This window comes from Hevea brasiliensis, chromosome 1 (assembly GCF_030052815.1).
Source record: "Hevea brasiliensis isolate MT/VB/25A 57/8 chromosome 1, ASM3005281v1, whole genome shotgun sequence".
Taxonomy (NCBI): domain Eukaryota; kingdom Viridiplantae; phylum Streptophyta; class Magnoliopsida; order Malpighiales; family Euphorbiaceae; genus Hevea; species Hevea brasiliensis.
The window spans coordinates 92,258,773-92,279,563 of NC_079493.1; positions in this window are offsets into that span (position 1 = coordinate 92,258,773).

A 20,791-nucleotide genomic window follows, 5' to 3' on the forward strand; every position below is an offset into this window, starting at 1 on the left:
AAAAATTCAGTTTTTGTGTCCTATGTTTACTGTTCCATTGGTCTAAGCTACAGTGAGAATTTGGCAAATGTTTCTTCACCAAAGTTGTTCCTTTATGTGTCTTCTTTAATTTACTTTTTGAATCACTCCATTTGGAGTTTTGTACCTCAAGTTATGGTCAATTTACCATAACTGGCCAGATTGGTCCTTACCCAAATTTTCTGGGCAAATTTGATTCTGCCAGATTTGGTGTCCTAACTTGGAGTAGCAATTTAAATTGGTTAGGTTCAGAATTTGAGTTTGTGTTCTTCATGAAAGTTGTTCCAAATTGTCTAATCTTTCCATTGATATAAAACTCAGGTTAATTGGATATTTCTATACTGAGTTATGGTCAAATGAACAGATTGGTCACTTTTACCAGGTCCAGAATTGGTTACCCGGATTTGACCAATTTTTAGGGTATCCTAAGTTTGTTTTCTGACCAAAATGCTCTCCGTTTGATAAAATTTTCTAAGCATTTTCTTGGCATTCTAATGCAATCGAAACCTCAATGACTCTTCTCTAGAGTCCAAAAAATTATTTCATGGGATTCCCCTCGGGTTTAGGGTTACTAACTGTGAAGACAGCAACTTCCCGTTAGGGTCACCCATCGTTAGGGTCACCCATCGCTAGGGTACCGGCTCATTTAACTTCATTGTATTTTATTTCTTAAATTTTTCTAAATTTTTCCTTACCATTATTTGGGTTATTTATGACTCCTCGCTCTAGTTTACATATAGTTCCAGTCATTCTAGCTGTCCGAACAGACATTGGTTACCGGAACAGTCGAATGTACGGACTAGCTAAAGTAAGGGTGTTACACGGTGCCCTAGCAATGGGTGACCTAATGGGAAATTATTGTCTTCACAGCTAGAAGCCCTAAACCGGTAGAAAAAATTCATAAAATAATTTTTGGAACTCCAGAAAAGAGTCATTGAGGTTTCAATGGCATTAGAATGCCAAGAAACTGCTTAGAAAAATTTTTATATTGGTACAGACAATTTTAGTCTGTTAAGAAAAACGAAGGGCAATTTGGTCATTTCATCTTCAGAGATGATTTTTGGCCAACTTGTCCAGTTACATAAATAATTATTATGACATAAAATATGAATTAATATTGATAAATATTTTAAAAAAATAAATAAAGAAAGAAGAAAGAAGAAGGACTTTAAACTTAATTATTACATCATCATGATGTGATAAAAATTGTGTTAACCAATCCCAAGCCAACAAATACATTTCTAATACATTAAAAAGGGGAAAAGAAGTCAAAAATGAGAAAAACAAATCTGCCCTCTTCCTTCCTTCTTCAACTGAAACTTTCTCACACTAGAACCTCCATTGAAGCTCACATTTCAAGCTTGATTCCCACTTCATCCCACCACAAAACCCTAACCTTTCTTCATTAAAACTGCTCCTCACACCCTAATTGACCTTTAGGCAGCCATTGAAGGGAGAAATCTTGAAGATTAGCAAGCTCAAGTGGGAGCTCTAACAAGGTTTGTGATCAATTTTCCCTTCTCTCTCTTAATTATACTTAGGTGTTTAATTTAAGTAAGAAATTGTAAGTGAAATGCATGAGAACCCCTTACATGCTTTCCCCCAAATATTGACTGTGACACCCCTTACCCGTCTACAGCATAGCCGACTAAGATATGTCACACAGTGTACTTGAACACCCTATTTTATTTTAATCCTTTTTATCCTTCCTTATTTATTTTTATCATAGTTATGAAGTACAATTGGTGAAGTATAATTTATTTAAGTCATTTATGGAAAACATCAATTTATTTGAGGTTCTGCAAATTTTATAGAAAATCCGGCAGAGTACTAACTAAAAATGGAGAAAACAGTTCTTCGGAACCTGTGAAAAATACTTCCAAAATTTTCAATCAATCCCAAACTCCATCTCATCAACAAAATCTCAATATTTTTCAACAACATTTCCATTTCTCAATCATTCATTTCATATGATATTTATGTAAAAGTCATCAATAAATATTCACTTGTTCATTCATAAACACAATTTTCACTATTTACATCAATACCAAAATACATTACATAAGTCTTAATTACACATGAAAAAAATAAAAGTTAATTACAAAGTACCCAAAATGAAACCTAGTGTCCTACCAATGCACTGACGTCGGTGAGGTGACACGGACACTATGCAGAGCTGCAGAAGGTCTCACCCAGTCTGTGGTATACTGAGCTCTCTATCGGTCTCTCCAGAACCTACGAGTGGCAAAAAGCAATGCACTAAGCAATAATGCTTAGTGGTGCCAATAATAGAATAAAAAAAATAATAGAAAATAAATATGCAGTACATGTTCTGATGTCTTATGCAGACAATTTTTCAATCATTATTGGTAATCTTATTTATTATGTACTTATTATATTCATAATTTCATTAAATTTATCCATTTTCATTTTTTTTTGTTGCCCAAGTAATCTATACTGGATGACTAGACTGGATAAACGGATAAACTGGCACTGGGTATCAAGTACCTCGGGCCGATACACCATCGGTCACATATGTATCTCCCGGTGTGCAACAGAACAGCTAATGAGCTGTAATAACATTAGGCACAAGGCCAAGTCTCAACATAATGTCAGAATGGCTAAAAGCCATAAAATCATAGAATGGCATAATGTCATGTGCAGTACTGCTAACTGAACCCCATTGGCATGCCAACCTATCCAAACCAATCTTGCTAGGTGTACTAGGGCATGTTACACTTTTAAATTGTACAATTCTTGAAATTTAAGTTTAGGTGTTACTATTCATTTCATTAGTCAACTAAAATGTTGACTTTTGTATAGAAAATAGGTACATTGGTTCTAATACTCCCAACATACCACGTTTTGCATTCTAAAATTGTGACACCCCTTACCCGTCTACAGTGTAGCCGAGCAAGTTATGCCACTCAGTGTGTCGGAACACTAATTCATGTTTCAATTTCAATTAATCTCTTTTAATTCACTTATCTATAATTTTTGATAAATCTAAATTTTTCCGCAAATTTTATAGAAAATCCGGCAGAGTGCCGGCTATAAATTGGAAAAACAGTTCTTCTGAACCTGTTAAAAACACTTCCAATAATATCATCACATTATTCTCAATCAACCTCCAATATATTCTCAACAATTTCTCAATTCACTTCAGTATCTCAAAAATTTAATTCAATTCAAAACACAATCAACTCAATAAAAAAAATGCTCAATTTATAACTGAACATGTTTCATAGATATTTACATCAAAAGCCTAATTACATGAATTTATAATATACATTACAGAAGGTTACAAAATACAAAATATCAAAATATCAAAATATCAAAATGGCCTAAGGTCCTACCAAATGCACTGCAATGTGAGGTGACTCTGAACTCTGAGTGCAGATATGAAGGCTCACCCTGTGTGAGGTCTGCTGGACTCCCCAGCTATGTCTCTAGTACCTGCGCGTGGCAAACACGCTAAGCAATTCTGCTTAGTGGTGACCATATAAAATAAAATAAAATAAAATAAAATAAAATAAAATAAAACATGTGTACAGAATGTATGTTTATATTTTTGGGTGAACTAAGTCTCAAATGGTTATTGCAATATTATTCAATTGAAGTTTGGTAAGATTTATTAATACTGCCCGAGTAACCTATACTAGTTGACTGGACTGGATAAACGGGTAAACTGGTACTGGGTACTAAGTACCTCGGACCATCACACCATCGGTCACATTGTGTCTCCCGGTGTGCAACAGAACAGCTAATAAGCTGTGATAATTATCGGGGATTAAATCCGAGTATAATAACTCATTATCATAGCCAAAGGCTATTATGTCACAGAATGGCATGGGAAGCCATGAAATACAGAATGGCATAAAGCCATATGCGATCGCTAATAGAACCCTATTGGCATGCCAACCTATCCAAACCAATCACATTAGGCCTACTAGGGCATTTAACACTTTTAATTTGTGTAATTCTTTGAAATTGAAATTTTTATGACCACTATTCATTTCATTAGTCAACCAAAATGTTGACTTTTGCATTGACAATAGGTAAATTAGTTTAAATATCATCAACATACCACATTATGCATTTTAAACTTGTTGGTATTGGTTGCCAATACCATTTCTAAGCTTAATGTGAATTGGACAAAATTTTCAGTTTTCAAGGCTTAGGTTTACTGTTCCATTAGTCACTTTTGCAGTGGGAATTTGGAAAAATGCTCAACATGAAAGTTGTTCCTCATTTTGTCTAGTTGAATTTCTTTTTTTGAATCACTCCATTTGGAGTTGTGTAGCTCAAGTTATGGCCTAAAAACCATAACTGGCCGGAATGGGCAGATTCCAAAAATCTGGGCAAAACTGGTTCTGCCAGATTTGGTAACCTAAGTTTGGTTGGCAATTTGACTAAGTTATGGTCATAATTTGGGTCAAGTTTCTTCATAAAAGTTGTTGGTCTATATGTTACCTTGTTGCTGGTAAAATTTCAGGTCAATTGGACCTTACTACATTGAGTTATGGCCAAATGACCAAATACTGTTCATTTGGTCATTTTGGCCAGGCAGATTGCAGGTTACCCGGATTAGGGCAAACTTTTGGTCAAGTTGGTTTGGTTTTCTGGGCATGGTTTCTTCATCAAAGTTGTGTCATTATGTGTCTAGTTTTATGTCCAATTGGCCAAACACCAATTGAACCTCTAAAATTCAAGTTATGGCTGTCCAAACAGGCTGGACTCACAGCCAAACCTGCAGGTCACACAAGGCAGCCACCCATACACAAATGCCAAGCCTCAACTCACCTTATTCCCTCCTCACACACATTCAAATGGTCACTAATTGACCATTACAATGTTCATATACCATTTCATGAGCAAACCCTAAAATTGTTCAAGTGTCCAATTTTTTTTTCATGTTCATACATGCACAAATCTTGCATTTCACCTACTTAACTATGTTCAATCACCCATCCACTATCAAAGGCTGCTCATAACTATTTTGCTATCAAGCAAAATCATCAAACCCTAACTAACCCTAGCTGCTGAAATTTGTGAGGTGCACATACACACATTTTTGTGTTATTTTCTTATAATTCCTACACCATTCATGCCATTGAACATGAATTAAAGCAAAAGGAACAAGAATTGGACACTAACCTTGAATGGAGCAGAATTTCAAGCTACCCAAACTTCTTTTTTTCTTCCTCTTTTGGCTGCCTAGAGGTTGCTCAAGTTGCTAGGTTAATTTTTTGTGAAGCTAGGTTAGGGTTTCAAGTGAAATTTGGTGAGCTAATGAAGCTTTGGGGTGTTTTAATGGAGGTTTGGGTGGGAGGAGAGGGAAACGGCTGTTTGGAGAAGGAGATGGTTGCTGACTTTGTTTTAATTTTTTGTTGTATTCTTTTCCCCTTTTATTAGTTAATTTAAATGTTTGTTAAATGTGATTGGTGGAATTTGCTGATGACATCATAATATGTCATAAATGGGCCTTTTATCTCATTTCCTATTCTTTTCTTCTCTACTTATTTTCAATTTAATTTTTTAGCAATATTTATTCACATTTTATGTCATAATTATTATTTACTTAACTGGACAAGTAGGTCAAAAATCACCTCTGAAGGCAAAATGCCCTCCGTTTGGCTTAACGGGCCAAAATTGTCTGTACCGATTGAAAAATTTTTTCCATGTATTTTCTTGGCAATCTAATGCCATAATAACCTCAATGACCCTTCTCTGGAGTCCCAATAATTATTTTATAATTTTTCTCCTGGGTCTAGGGCTCCTAGTTGCGAGAATCGCAACTTCTCACTAGGTTACCCATCGCTAGGGCACCCGCTCATTTAACTTGGTTGTATTTTATTTTTAAAATTTTTACTAAATTTTTCTTATTAATATTTGAGTTAATTATGGTTCCTCACTTTAGTTTAAATATTTTTCCGGACGTTCTAGCTGTCTGGACCGACATTGGTCACCGGAGCAGTAGAATGTACGGAGTTGCTACTGGGAGGGTGTTACAAAAATTGTTGGTAGTGGTTGCCAATACCATTTCTAAGCTTAGTGTTAGTTATTCAAAATTTTCAGATTTCAAGCCTCATATTTACTGTTCCATTGGTCATTTGTACAGTAGGAATTTAGTAAAATTATCTTCATGAAAGTTGTTCCTTATTTTGTCTAGTTATATTTTCTTTTTTGAATCACTTCATTTGGAGTTTTTTAGCTCAAGTTATGGCCTAAACACCATAACTAGCCGGATTGGACAGAATCCAAAATTCTAGGCAAAACTAGTTCTGCCAGATTTGGTAACCTAAGTTTGGTTAGCAATTTGACTAGGTTATGATCAGAATTTGGATTTTTATTCCTCATGAAAGTTGTAGATCTATGTCTCAGATTTCTGCTGGTAAAATTTCAGGTCAATTGGGCCTTTCTACACTAAGTTATGACTAAATGAATAAATACTATTCATTTGGTCATTTTGCCTAGGCAGAATGCAAGTTACCCAGATTAGGGCAATTTTTAAGCCAACTTGGTTTGGTTTTCTAGGTAGGGTTTCTTCACCAAAGTTGTGCCATTATGTGTTTAGTTTCATGTCCAATTGGCCTTACACCAATTGAACCTCTACAACTCCATATATAGCTACCCAAACCTGTTGGACTTATGCTCACTCCTGCAGGTCAGCCAAGGTAGCTCACCCATACATAATTGCTAAGCCTCAACTCACTTCATTTCCTCATCATACACATTCAAATGGTCACTAATTGACCATCACAAGGTTAATGAACCATCACATGAGCAAACCCTAACTAACCTTAGCTGCCTAAACTTGTAGGGTGCACACACACACTTGTTTGTTTCATTTTCTTACATTTCCTACACATATCATGCCATTAAACATGAATTAAACTAAAAATAGCAAGAGTATGGTCACTTACAACTTGGAGCAGAATTTTCTCCCTTCACAAACTTCTTTTTCTTGGCTTTTCTTGGTAGCCAAACACCTTGCCAAGTTGTGTAAACAAGTTTTGTTGAAGTGGACTTAAGGTTCAGGGGAGTAGAATCAAGGTTTGGGAAGAGGTGTGGAAACTTCTTCAATGGAGAAAGGGAAATGGGCAGCCGGCTGGTTGAGGAAGAAGAGATGAATCTGATTACTTTTTTTAATTTTGGTCTCAATTATCCCTTTTTAATAAGTTAGCTTAATTGTGATTAGTGGGGATGGTTTAAATGACATAAGCATGAGGTAAAAATTCACATTTAACTCATTTTCTCTTCTTTTCTCCTCTACTCATTTTCAATTTAATTTTTAGCAATATTTATTTACATTTTATGTCATAATAATTATTTACTAAACTGGACAAGTCGGCCAAAAATCACCTCTGAAGGCAAAATGACCAAAATGCCCTCCGTTTGGCTTAACAGACCAAAATTGTCTGTACCAATTGAAAATTTTTTCTAAGCATTTTCTTAGCATTCTAATGCCTTAGAAACCTCAATGACTCTTCTCTAGAGTCTCAAAAATTATTTTATGAATTTTTTCTCTGGTCTAGGGATCCTAGTTGCGAGAACCGCAACTTCCCACTAGGTTACCCATCGCTAGGGCACCGGCTTATTTAACTTGGCTGTATTTTATTTCTAAAATTTTTTCCTAAATTTTTCTTATTAATATTTGAGTTAATTATGGTTCCTTATTTTAGTTTAAATATTTTTCCGGATGTTCTAGCTATCCAGACCGACACTGGTCACCGGAACAGTAGAATGTACGGAGTTGCTACAGGGAGGGTGTTACAACTCTTCCCCTCTAATTTAAATTTCGTCCTCGAAATTTACTTGATGCAAACAGTTGAGGGAACTGTTGCCTCATTGTCTCTTCACTTTCCCAAGTTGCCTCCTCGGTGTTGTGGTGCCTCCAAAGCACTTTCACTAGTGGAATCTGCTTATTCCTCAACTCTTTCACTTCCCGAGCCAGGATCCGTATGAGTTCTTCTTCATATGTCAAATCCGGTTGTACTTTAATTTCTTGCATGGAGATGACATGTGAAGGATCTGAGCGGTATCTTCTTAGCATAGATACGTGGAATACATTGTGGATCTTGTCCAGCTCTGGTGGTAGAGCTAGCTTGTAGGCCACTGGACCCACACGTTCAATGACTTCGTATGGGCCAATGAACCTAGGGCTTAACTTACCTTTTCTTCCAAACCTTAGTACCTTCTTCCACAGTGACACCTTGAGGAACACTTTGTCGCCAACCGCATATTCTATTTCTTTTCTCTTCAGGTCGGCATAGGATTTTTGTCTGTCTGAGGCAACCTTCAGATTGGCTTTGATTAGCTTTACCTTCTCCTCAGTTTGTTTCACCAGGTCTGGCCCTACCAGTTAATCTTCGCTTAATTCAGTCCAGCACACTGGAGTTCTACATTTCCTCCCATACAATGCTTCATACGGGGCCATTTGGATGCTAGCTTGGTAGCTATTATTTTATGCAAATTCTACCAGTGGGAGGTATCTATCCCAATTTCCCTCAAACTCAATGACACAACTCCTCAGCATATCCTCAAGGACCTGCCATATATTTCATTTTATTATTATCATTTCAGTTTAATATTTGTATTAGTTCAATTGGTTTCAATTGTTTACCTAGATTACTCTTTCTAATTGCCCATCTGTCTGAGTATGGAAAGCTGTGCTGAAGTGGAGTTGTGTACCCAAGGATTCATGCAATTTCTTCCAAAATCTCGATGTAAACCTTGGGTCTCAATCAGATATGATGGAAAGTGAAATTCCATGCAGTCTAACTATCTCACTGATATATAATTCTACTAACTTCTCCAGTGAGCAGTCAGTCCTAACTAGCAGAAAGTGTGTTGACTTCGTTAATCTATCTATTGTCACCCATACTGCATCATGCTTCTTCTGGGTGAGAGGTAGACCACTTACAAAATCCATGGTGACCTGATCCCATTTTCATTCAAGTATGCGTATAGGCTGTAGCAAACCCAATGGAACTTGATGTTCTGCCTTGACTTGCTGGCATATCAAGCATTTAGTCACATAGTCAGCTATGTCCTTCTTCATACCAGGCCACCAATACTGAAGCTTCAGATTATGATTCATTTTTGTACTTCCTGGGTGCACAGCATAAACACTGGTGTGTGCCTCTTTTAGAATACTGGCCTTCAATTCCCTATCAATTGGTACACATAATCTTCCTTTGTAGTACAGACACCCATCTGTTTTCACTTCATAGTCAGTTTCTATCCCTTCTAGGATTTTGCTCATAATAGCCTCTAGCTTCTCATCTACCTTCTGCCCATCTAAAATCTGCTGTAGCAGGTTTGGCCTCACTTGCAACTCAGCCAAAATAGCTCCATCTTGAGCCAAAGATAGATGGGCATTCAATGATCTCAAAGCTGTGATGGATTTTCTACTCAAAGCATTAGCAACTACATTTGCCTTCCCAGGATGATAGTCAATTACACAATCATAGTCCTTCAGGAACTCAATCCATTGCCTCAGTCTAAGGTTGAGCTCCTTCTGGGTTGGCAAGTATTTCAGACTTTTGTGGTCTGTGTAAATGTAGCACTTTTCACCATACAAGTAGTGCCTCCATATCTTCAGTGTGAAGATAATTGCTACAAGTTCTAGATCATGGGTAGGGTAATTCTGTTCATGTGGCCTTTGCTGCCTGGAAGCATAGGCCACCACCTTCCCCTCTTGCATCAATACACACTCTAACCCATTGTGAGAGGCATCACTGTAGATCACAAAGTCCTTTCTCGATACTGGCTGTGTTAACACTGGTGCCTCTCTCAACATAGCCTTCAACTTCTCAAAACTGATCTGACACTTATCATTCTAGTCAAATCTGACATTCTTGTGTAATAACTTGGTCATTGGAGCAGCTATTAAGGAAAATCCCTTCACAAATCTTCTATAATACCCAGCTAGCCCCACGAAACTTCTGACCTCAGTTGTATTTCTGGAAGGCTTCCATTCCATCACTGCTTCTATTTTCTTGGGATCCACCTTAATCCCATCAGCTGATACTATGTGTCCAAGGAATGCAATCTCATTCAACCAGAAGTCACACTTGGACAACTTAGCATACAGCTTCTTTTCTCTCAGGGTTTGCAGAACAATCCTTAAATGCTCATCATGTTCTTCCCTGGTCTTGGAATACAGCAAAATATCATCAATAAAGACCACTATGAACCGATCTAGGTATGGATGAAAGATACGGTTCATAAGGTCCATGAATGCTGCTGGTGCATTTGTTAGGCCAAAGGGCATCACCAGGAACTTATAATGCTCATACCGGGTCCTGAATGCAGTCTTTGGCACATCTGCATCCTTCACCCTTAGCTGATGATACCCTGATCTGATATCAATTTTGGAAAATACTCCTGCTCCCTTCAACAAAACAAACAGATCATCAATTTTAGGCAACGAATATTTGTTCTTCACTGTCACTTTATTCAACTGCCAGTAATCGATGCATAATCTCAAAGTCCCATCCTTCTTTTTCACAAATAGCACTGGAGCTCCCCCATAACTGTGATCTCATTACCCTTAGGAGTTTTCAATGAGATCCTCTTCAACTTACAATCAACCATTGCCTGATAACGTGATAACCAGTCCATTCCCAAAACCACGTCAAACTCATGGAAAGGCAACTCAATCAGGTCTGTCAAGAATTCATACCTCTGAATCCTTAACGGGCAACCTTTGTACACTTTGTTCACCACTACACTATGGCCCAATGGATTAGTGACCAGGATGTCTTGGTTGTCACACCCTACCCCTTTGTAAGGCATAACATGATCCCGTAGTATACCTAATGAATTACCAACTTCGTCTACTGATAACCCATTAAATACAATACAAGGGATTTTAAAACTTTTCTTACTTCTTTTTACAGTGGTGAGCACTATTTACAGGTGTTAAAAATTTTTTTGAACTTAAGTGAAAGAGCTAACACATTTGAATTATTAGGAATTTCTGTAAAAATTTTGGCGGAGTACCCTCTGTATTTTGAATAAAACAGTTCTTCAAAAATCTGTAAAAAGTACTTCAAATATTTTTCTCAATCTCAACTCCAAAATTTAATCAGCACAATATATTTCTCAACTCAAATCCACAATAACTTTTCAATATTTCTAACGGATGAGATAAAAGAAATATAGTACAAATTTTACAAGTCAAAATAACTCATAATTTATTTTACAACTTCAATGTACAATTTTAATTTACAATTGCTCAAAATCAAGAACAATATATACATACAGTGAACATACATTACAATACAAAATGCTAAATGTGGTATACTCAATATACCCGATGATCTCTCACTGAATGCACTAGCAGCCTAGTCTGCTGCCCTGTCCGTCTGTCTACCTGCGACAGCAATGAAAAGCTATCGCTGAGACAATGTCTCAGTGGTGCACAACATTAACCAAATCCAACTTTAAATCACAAATCATAAGTCATATAAATAGTGAATACTTAAACCATAGTTAAATTCAAGACAATGAATGTCATAAAGAATTTAAACTCCATTTCACAATTTATCAAAGCTCATAATAACACAATTTAGTCAAATAATTTAAGAACACAGTGTTGCCAATTCATACACAACTTAAGCCATGACACAAATTTTCGATCAATGCCCCGTTGTACACCACGATAAAGCAATCTACAACCCCACTAATCGAAATCAATGAGGGAGGAAGCTAGCTATATAATGAGTACTCATCCGATCTCGACCTCAACTGGTAAGCCAGAGAGGGAGGAAAATAAACGATATCAACCCCATAAATGGAGGAGGAATAATGTGATACTGTCATGCTAAGTGTGAACACAAAATCAATTCCAAACATTTTATTCAAATGATTCGTGAGAAATCCAATAATTTCCAAAGTCATAATTTCATTCACAAGATGGCAACACAATTCATAATTAACTTCAATTTTCACAAATCACACTAAATCAATTTTTCCATAGTTTCAAACCATTTACAATGCTTTTCAAGCAATAAGTATCCATTCAAACACATTTCCATAATTGAAAACAATAATATACAAATAGTCATAATTTATTTCAATTGAAAAATTCAAAAGAAATAACTATTGTGCACAAACCTCTGATAACTGTCTCCTAGCCGTGACTCAGTGTTTCCTTTCCTTTCCCTGAGTCTTTGCTAACTGAGAAACACAATTTGAAGTGTTTCAGTACTCATTTAAACTGTCTCTAACGATAATGCTTGATAATTAATTCACTAAATTCTATTATTTGCTTAGTCAACCTAATATGTCGACCCTCGATGCATTCTAGGTAAATTAGGTTTTAATGTTACTAATATGTCACATTCAATAGTCTTTTAGGGTTGGTACATTTTACCAAATTCATTTCCATGTATATTGTGTTTTCTTGCAATTTGTTGGATTTCGGGATACTAGATTGACCTAGCCGGACGACCTAGTTCCCTCAGTTTTCGGATTTTGGTCAAAACCACAAACTTGTAGATCTATGTCTTATTGAATGCGGGGCAAAATTTCAAGTCATTCTGAGTTATGTAGACCAAGTTATGGTCATTTTACTATTGCTGGTCAAAATGCATCAAAATTGGTCACTTTAGGTCATTTTAGGTTCGGCCAGTTTTTGGACCCGAACTTGTGCAATCTGTTTGACTTGCTTATGGTCATTTATGGGATTTGGTGTCTTCATAAGACTTGTAGATATAGGTCTTAACTATTCATGGTCAAAATTTCAGGTCAATTGGACCTGTTTTGAGTGAGTTATGGTCTAAACACTAACTGCTGCCCAAATGGTCAATTTTCAGGCCTTAATTGCACTAATCCGGATTTGGTCATTTTTCAAGTTACCTTACAAGCAGAATTTTGGTAAGCTTCCTTCATGAAAGTTGGCACATTTTGTGCCTAGTTTCACCTCCAATTGGTCTCATACCAATTGGAGCCACACACTTAAGGTTCTAGGCCCAAAACATAAACTGCCCTATTGCATTTTGTTCATACTCACAAAGGTCACTTTTAACATTTACCAAACTATAGATTCATGCCAATTTTGGTTTGTACCATAACCTAAACATATTTCACAACATATTGTTGGTCATTTTGGCAGCTTACAATCACACTCAACATGCACCATATAGTGCAGAATTTTTCAAGCTCAATTACAACAATTCAATCACCTAACCATAACAAATAACTTCTCCACTATCTTAACATATAACTTCACCACTAACTTACATACACATTTGGCAAACTTTAGGACCAAAATTCATCAAACAACTTCATGAATTCCAGCATTCTTCAAGAAGTTAACAAGCTTCCGAATTGTAAAGCCTCCCATAATTGCTTTCAAGCTCAATTTTTCACTTGGTCCAACATCACATATACATGAAGTTAACTTACTAAAATCTTAAATCACATTAGTCAACATTAATTCTCCACAATACATGTAAGAATAGTTCATTTAGTATGCAATTCCATGGCTGTCCATTTAGGCAATCACGCATAAAATTTCAAACTCAACATAATTTCCAACTCAAGTGCTCAACTTTAACATACACCAATAATTAACCTACTAAAACTTTTATTTACTTTAATTAACATCAATACCCATCAATTTCATGTGAAAATAATTCAACCTCTTTAATTACCATGGCTGCCTAAACTAGTACATAATAATAACTCACCAAAACCTCAAAATTTCTTCATCAATTTGTTTATCTCAAGCTTCCCATAAACTTTACTTAAGAAAGAAAGCAATTTAAACACTTACCTATTGTTGGGGTTTGTTAAATCTTCACCAAAATCTCTTGAATTTAGTATCAATTTCTTCCTTGTGATGTGGGGATCAAAATTAATGAAGTGACTTTGGTGTTTGAGTTGGAAATGGTAGAGGTTTAGGAAGCTTTCACAATTTTGGCTATGGAGGTTTTGAAGGATTTCATTTAGGCATGGAGGAGGTGAAGGTTGAAGATGAAGTGCTTATTGGACATACACATGTCCCTTAGTGCTTTTATACCTCCACTCACTCTTAGTTTAATTAATTAAATAATCAAGTTTTCATTTTCCCTCATTAAGCTTCTCATTTTTGTTATTTACATTAGATACCACTAATTTAATTTTTCATGACATTTTCCAAGTGTAATATCATATATTTTTAATGGACATTTAGGTCAAAAGACAACTCGGAGTGTCAAATGACCACAATGCCCCAGTTCGGGTTGCATTCCCCATTTTTTAGTAACACCTATTTTGTCCGTTTTTTGATTTCTCACTTTTCTTTGTACTAATTAATTAATTTTTCTTTGATATTTCTAATGGTATTTATACTTCAATAGGTGTCTATTTAAGTCCTAAAAATATTTTCCAGGGTTTCCCGCGGTCCAGGGCTAGTCAACGGTCTACGCCGTGCCTTCCCGGTGCGGTCACCCATCGCTAGGGTTCTCGGCTCGCTTAACTTGGTTACATTTCTTTGCTATTATTTTTCCTTTTTTTTTCTTGTATTTTCTTTTCTTGTATTTCATTATTTTATATCTCCTCACTCATATCGAAGTGTAGTTCTAGGCATTTTAGCTGTCCGGACAACAATGGTCACCGGAACAGTAGAACGCACTACCGAACATAGGGGTGTTACAATTCTTCCCCCCTTAAAATAAAAATTGTCTCGAAATTTTACCTGACATTAGTCTCTGAACAGCTGTGGGTGTTGTCTCCTCATATCCTCTTCACGTTCCCAAGTAGCTTCCTGGCCTAAATGATGGTTCCACAACACTTTAACCAGGTGTATCTGTTTGTTCCTCAGCTGCTTCACCTCATAAGCCAAAATTTCTATGGGTTCTTCCTCATAGGAGAGGTCTGGATTTACCTCAATCTCTTCAACTGATAGTACATGAGATGGGCCTGATCTGTACCTCCTTAACATGGACACATGGAAGACACTGTGTATCCTTAATAACTCCGGAGGTAATGCCAACCGATATGCCAAAGGACCCACTCTTTCCATAACCTCATATGGTCTGATGAAACGAGGACTCAGTTTCCCCTTTCTGCCAAATCTCATAATCCTCTTCCAAGGAGAAACTTTGAGGAATACCTTATCACCCACTGCATATTCAATATCTCTTCTCTTCAGATCAACATAGGACTTCTGACGGTCTGATGCAGCCTTGAGTCTATCTCTGATCAATCTGATCTTTTCCTCTGTCTGCTGAACAATTTCTGGCCCAATCATCTTCCTTTCACCTACTTCATCCCAACATAAGGGAGTTTTGCACTTTCTGCCATACAAAGCTTCATATGGAGGCATCCCAATGCTTGATTGGTAGCTGTTGTTATAAGCAAACTCAATCAAAGGCAAGTGTGTGTCCCAACTACCTTCAAACTCAATCACACAAGCCCGTAGCATATCCTCCAAAATCTGAATAACCCTTTCGGGTGGCCATGCAATGCGTGGGTGGAATCTTGTCTTTGAAGTTCAATCTAGTTCCTAGGGCTCTCTGAAGACTACCCCAGAATCTAGAAGTGAACCTAGGATCTCTGTCAGACACAATTGATACTGGCACTCCATGCAATTTCACAATCTCATATATGTACAATCTAGCCAATCTTTCCAGGCTATAGTCCATCCGACGGCAAAAAGTGCGGACACTGGTCACCACAACTATAACCCATACTGCATCATGACTATTCTGTGTCCTTGGAAGTCCTGTAACAAAATCCATAGTTATTCGTTCCCATTTCCACTCTGGTACTGGCAAAGGATGTAACAAACCAGCTGGAACTTGATGTTCTGCCTTTACTTGCTGACAAGTTAGGCATTTAGAAACAAATTCGGCTATATCCCTCTTCATACCCATCCACCAGTAATTCTCTTTCAGCCCTCTGTACATTTTAGTTCCACTAGGGTACATAGCAAAAGGAGACTCATGTGCTTCCTTCATAATGATCTGTCTCAATTCCACATCACTAGGAACGCACATTCTGCCCTGATGTAGCAATAAACCATCATCTCTCACAGAGAATTTAGGTTTCTTGCCCTGCTGGACTTCTTTCAGCAGCTTTTGATATTTTTCATCACTCTGAGCAGCCATTCTGATCTGATCAATCAATATTGGCTGTACATGCCATGCAACTACTGTCTGTCCCTCATCATCAATCTCTAAACTGGCATGCTGTGCTTTCAATTCATATACCATGGATAAAGGAGAAACTCTGAGACTTGCCATAGTCTTGCAACTTAAGGCGTCAGCCACCACATTTGCTTTCCCTGGCTAATAGTCTATTAAACAATCATAGTCTTTAATCAGTTCTAACCATCTCCTCTGCCTCAAATTCAATTCCTTCTGGGTGCCCAAGTACTTTAAGCTCTTGTGATCTGTGTAAATGTAGCATTTCTCCCCATACAAATAGTATCTCCAAATCTTAAGAGCAAAAACAATAGTTGTTAGCTCCAAATCATGTGTTGGGTAGTTCCTCTCATGCGGTTTCAGCTGGCGTGATGCATAAGCAATGACATTCTGATCTTGCATTAGTACACAGCCTAACCCATTATAAGAAGCATCACTATAAACTGTGTACTCTTTACCCGGAGTAGGTAAAGTAAGGACTGGAGCTTCAGTCAAACACCTATTCAACTCATTAAAACTTTGCTGGCATTTATCTGTCCACTGAAATTTTACATCTTTCCGAAGCAGCTTGGTCAGTGGAAAAGATAACATAGAAAACCCCTTCACAAACTGACAGTAATATCCAGCTAAACCTAAAGTCGCGAATTTACGTGATGTTTAGCGGCTTCCAATTAAGGATAGCTTCTACCTTGCTGGAATCTACCTTGATCCCTTCAGCTGACACAACATGTCCCAAAAAGGAGATTTCTTTCAGCCAAAATTTACATTTCGACAATTTGGCGTATAGCTGCTTCTCCCTTAAGGTTTACAGTACAATCCGCAGATGTCTGTCATGCTCCTCTGCATTCCTCGAATATATCAAAATGTCATCAATAAACACCACCACAAATTGATCGAGATATGGTCTGAAGATAGTGTTCATCAGATCCATAAAAGCAGCTGGAGCATTTGTTAACCCGAATAGCATTACTAGAAACTCATAGTGGCCATACCGAGTTCTGAAAGCAGTTTTTGGAATACTCTGCTCTTGCACCTTCAACTGATAATAACCAGATCGCAAATTAATTTTGGAGAATATAGCTGCACCCTTCAACTGATCAAACAGATCATCAATGCGAGGCAATGGATAACTATCCTTTATTGTCACCTTATTCAACTGCCGGTAGTCAATACATAAGCGAAGAGTGCCATCTTTCTTCTTAACAAACAATACTGGCACTCCCCAAGGTGACACACTAGGGCGGATAAAGCCCTTTTCAAGTAGTTGTTGCAACTGTATCTTTAACTCCTTCAACTCTGCTGGTGCCATTCTATATGGTGTTATGGAGATTGGATCCATACCAGGCATAACATTAATTTCAAACTGCACTTCTCTTTCCGGAGGTAATCCTGGCAATTCATCAGGAAACACATCTAGAAAGTCATATACTGTAGGGATGTCCCTCAATGCTGGACTCCCCATTTGGGTGTCTACCACATAAGCCAAGTATGCTTCACACCCCTTTCTGATCATTTTTCTGGCTAGTGCAGCCGAAATGATGTTTGATGGCAATAGCTGCCTCTCCCCATGTATTACCACATCACTGTACTGAGGGAGACCAAAAGTAACTGTCTTCAGCCTACAGTCAATCATGGCATGATGCCTGGCTAACCAATCCATGCCCAAGATGATATCATAATCTCTGAAGGGCATTTCAATGAAATCAGACAGAAAAGTGTGTCCTTGGATCACCAAAGGACAATCTCTATACATTCTATTAACCCTAACCTCCTGTCCTAGCGGACTTGTTACTAGCACCTCAAAGTCCATTTTTGTACATGGAACAGCAATGCAATCAATGATGCTAGCACTCACATACGAATGGGTAGAACCCGGATCAAATAACACAAACACATCTTGGTTAAAAGTTGAGAAGGTACCAGCCACAACATCAAATGTCTCGGCCTCTTCTCTCTGTCTCATTGCGTAGACTCTGACTGGAGCACTGTCTTGCTCTGATTGATTCACTATGTCTTGGCTGCCTGCTAGGCTACCTCTATCCCTGCCTCTACCTCTGTTGGGTGGTTGTGAACTTCTGGTTACAGGGCTCTGAACTGACCCTTCTGCAGTAGTAGGAGGTGGTCCAACTCTACGAGTACTGGTGCAGTCCTTGGCAAAGTGTCCTGTGCCTCCACAGTTATAACAGGCTCCAATAGCCTTGTAGCATATCCCACTATGATATCTTTCATAAGTTTCACATTGGCGGGAAGGGTAGGAACCTCTGGTACTCTGCTGACCAGATAGAGGAGGTTTCTGTCCTGAATATCTTCCCCTACTAGACTTCTTGCCACCTCTGCTGTGTCCCCCATGGTTCTTCCTCTTTCCAAGGTGGGACCACCTGGAACTCATTCTCTGATTTTCCCTTTTTCTCTGTCTTCTCTGATTTCTTTTTCTCAGGAGCTGCTTCAGATTCAATTATTTCTAACTCTAGTGCTTGAGAAATAAGTTCAGAGAAGTTAGTGTGTTTGAATCCGACTACTTGTAATCTGATACTGGGCTTCAAGCCGGTTTCAAACCTCTTGCATCTCTCCCTGCTGGTAGAAAGTAGACTTACTGCATAATGGCTCAGGCGGGAAAATTCCCTTTCATATTCAGCCACTGATCTACTCCCCTGTTTCAGGCTTAGAAATTCTTGCAGTTTCTGGTCTACATAAGCATCAGGGACATATTTTTGTCTAAATTCCCTGAGAAAGTCATTTCATGTTAGCACTGCAGGTTCTACCAGACTGTGGGGAATGGTTTTTCACCAGTCATAAGCATCCCCCTGTAGCAAAGATACTGAGTATTCAAATCTAAGCTCCTCTATGCAGTGCAGTTTCTTGAATAACCTATCCATCCTCTCTAGCCACTGTTCTGCCTCTAGAGGATCTATTGTCCCCTTGAACTCTGTAGCCCCATATTTCATCAATTTGTCATACTGTCTAGCAGAAGACTGTGGTTGTACCACTGGTGTCTGTATTGGGACTTGAGTAGGCACATTACCAGCCATTTGTTGGAACATTGCAACCATCTGTGAAGGCGAGTAGGAAATCGCAGATCTTGTGGGGACTGGTGCTGCTGAACCACTGACATTGTGTAGGGCTGGGGCATCCCCTTGCACCTCAGCCTCTACCGATTGATCTACTGAACGATCACCCTCTTCCATAGTCAATGCGAGGATTTTAGACCTCCTGAACAAATAACACAAGGAGATTTACTCCCGTTAGTGCATATTTATAATGTAATGTATTGTATGTGTCAAACAATGATATTGAGCAGTTGTACTATGAAGAAAGAATATTCAAGTTACAGGTGAAAACAGAATTTTAAAAACTAGCTCTGATACCACTAAAACATGTCACACCCTACCCCTTTGTATGGCATAACATGATCCCGTAGTATACCTAATGAATTACCAACTTCATCTACTGATAACCCATTAAATACACTACAAGGGATTTTAAAACTTTTCTTACTTCTTTTTACAGTGGTGAGCACTATTTACAGGTGTTAAAAATTTTTTCGAACTTAAGTGAAAGAGCTAACACATTTGAATTATTACGAATTTCTGTAAAAATTTTGGCGAAGTACCCTCTATATTTTGAATAAAACAGTTCTTCAAAAACCTGTAAAAAGCACTTCAAATATATTTCTCAATCTCAACTCCAAAATTTAATTAACACAATATATTTCTCAACTCAAATCCACAATAACTTTTCAATATTTCCAACGGATGAGATAAAAGAAATATAGTACAAATTTTACAAGTCTGAGGTAGACCTTTGAACTTCTTCCCGGGTGCAGGAGATAAACTATACTAGCCCGAGCCCCTCTTCTGCTGTCTCTCTCTTCTGGTCTATTCACTTATTCTAACCTTTTCAACTTTTATAGCAGCTTCCACTAACTTGGTAAAGTCTGTGATTCCCAAGGAAGTGATCATGATCTTTATATTATCATTTAATCCCTCTTTAAATCTCTTACACCTTTTGTAACACCCTCCCGGTAGCAACTCCGTACATTCTACTGTTCCGGTGACCGGTGTCGGTCCGGACAGCTAGAACATCCGGAAAAATATTTAAACTAAAGTGAAGAACCATAATTAACTCAAATATTAATAAGAAAAATTTAGTAAAAATTTTAGAAATAAAATACAACTAAGTCAAATGAGCCGGTGCCCAAGCGATGGGTAACCCAGAGGGAAGTTGCGGTTCTCACAACTAGGAGCCCTAGACCCGGGGAAAAATTCATAAAATAATTTTTGGGACTCCAGAGAAGGGTCATTGAGGTCCCTATGGCATTAGAATGCCAAGAAAATATTTAGAAAAATTTTTCAATAGGTACAGACAATTTTGACCCGTTAAGCCAAATGGAGAGCATTTTGGTCATTTCGCCTTCAGAGGTGATTTTTGGCCGACTTGTCCAGTTGAGTAAATAATTATTATAACATAAAATATGAATAAACATTACTAAAAATTAAATTGAAAATGAGTAGAGATGAAAAGAAAAGAAAAATCAAAATAAAGCAAATTATGACATCTTTATGATGTCATTTAAAAGCCCCCTCCAATCACAATTAAACAAACACTCAACTAACTAATAAAAGAGATAATTG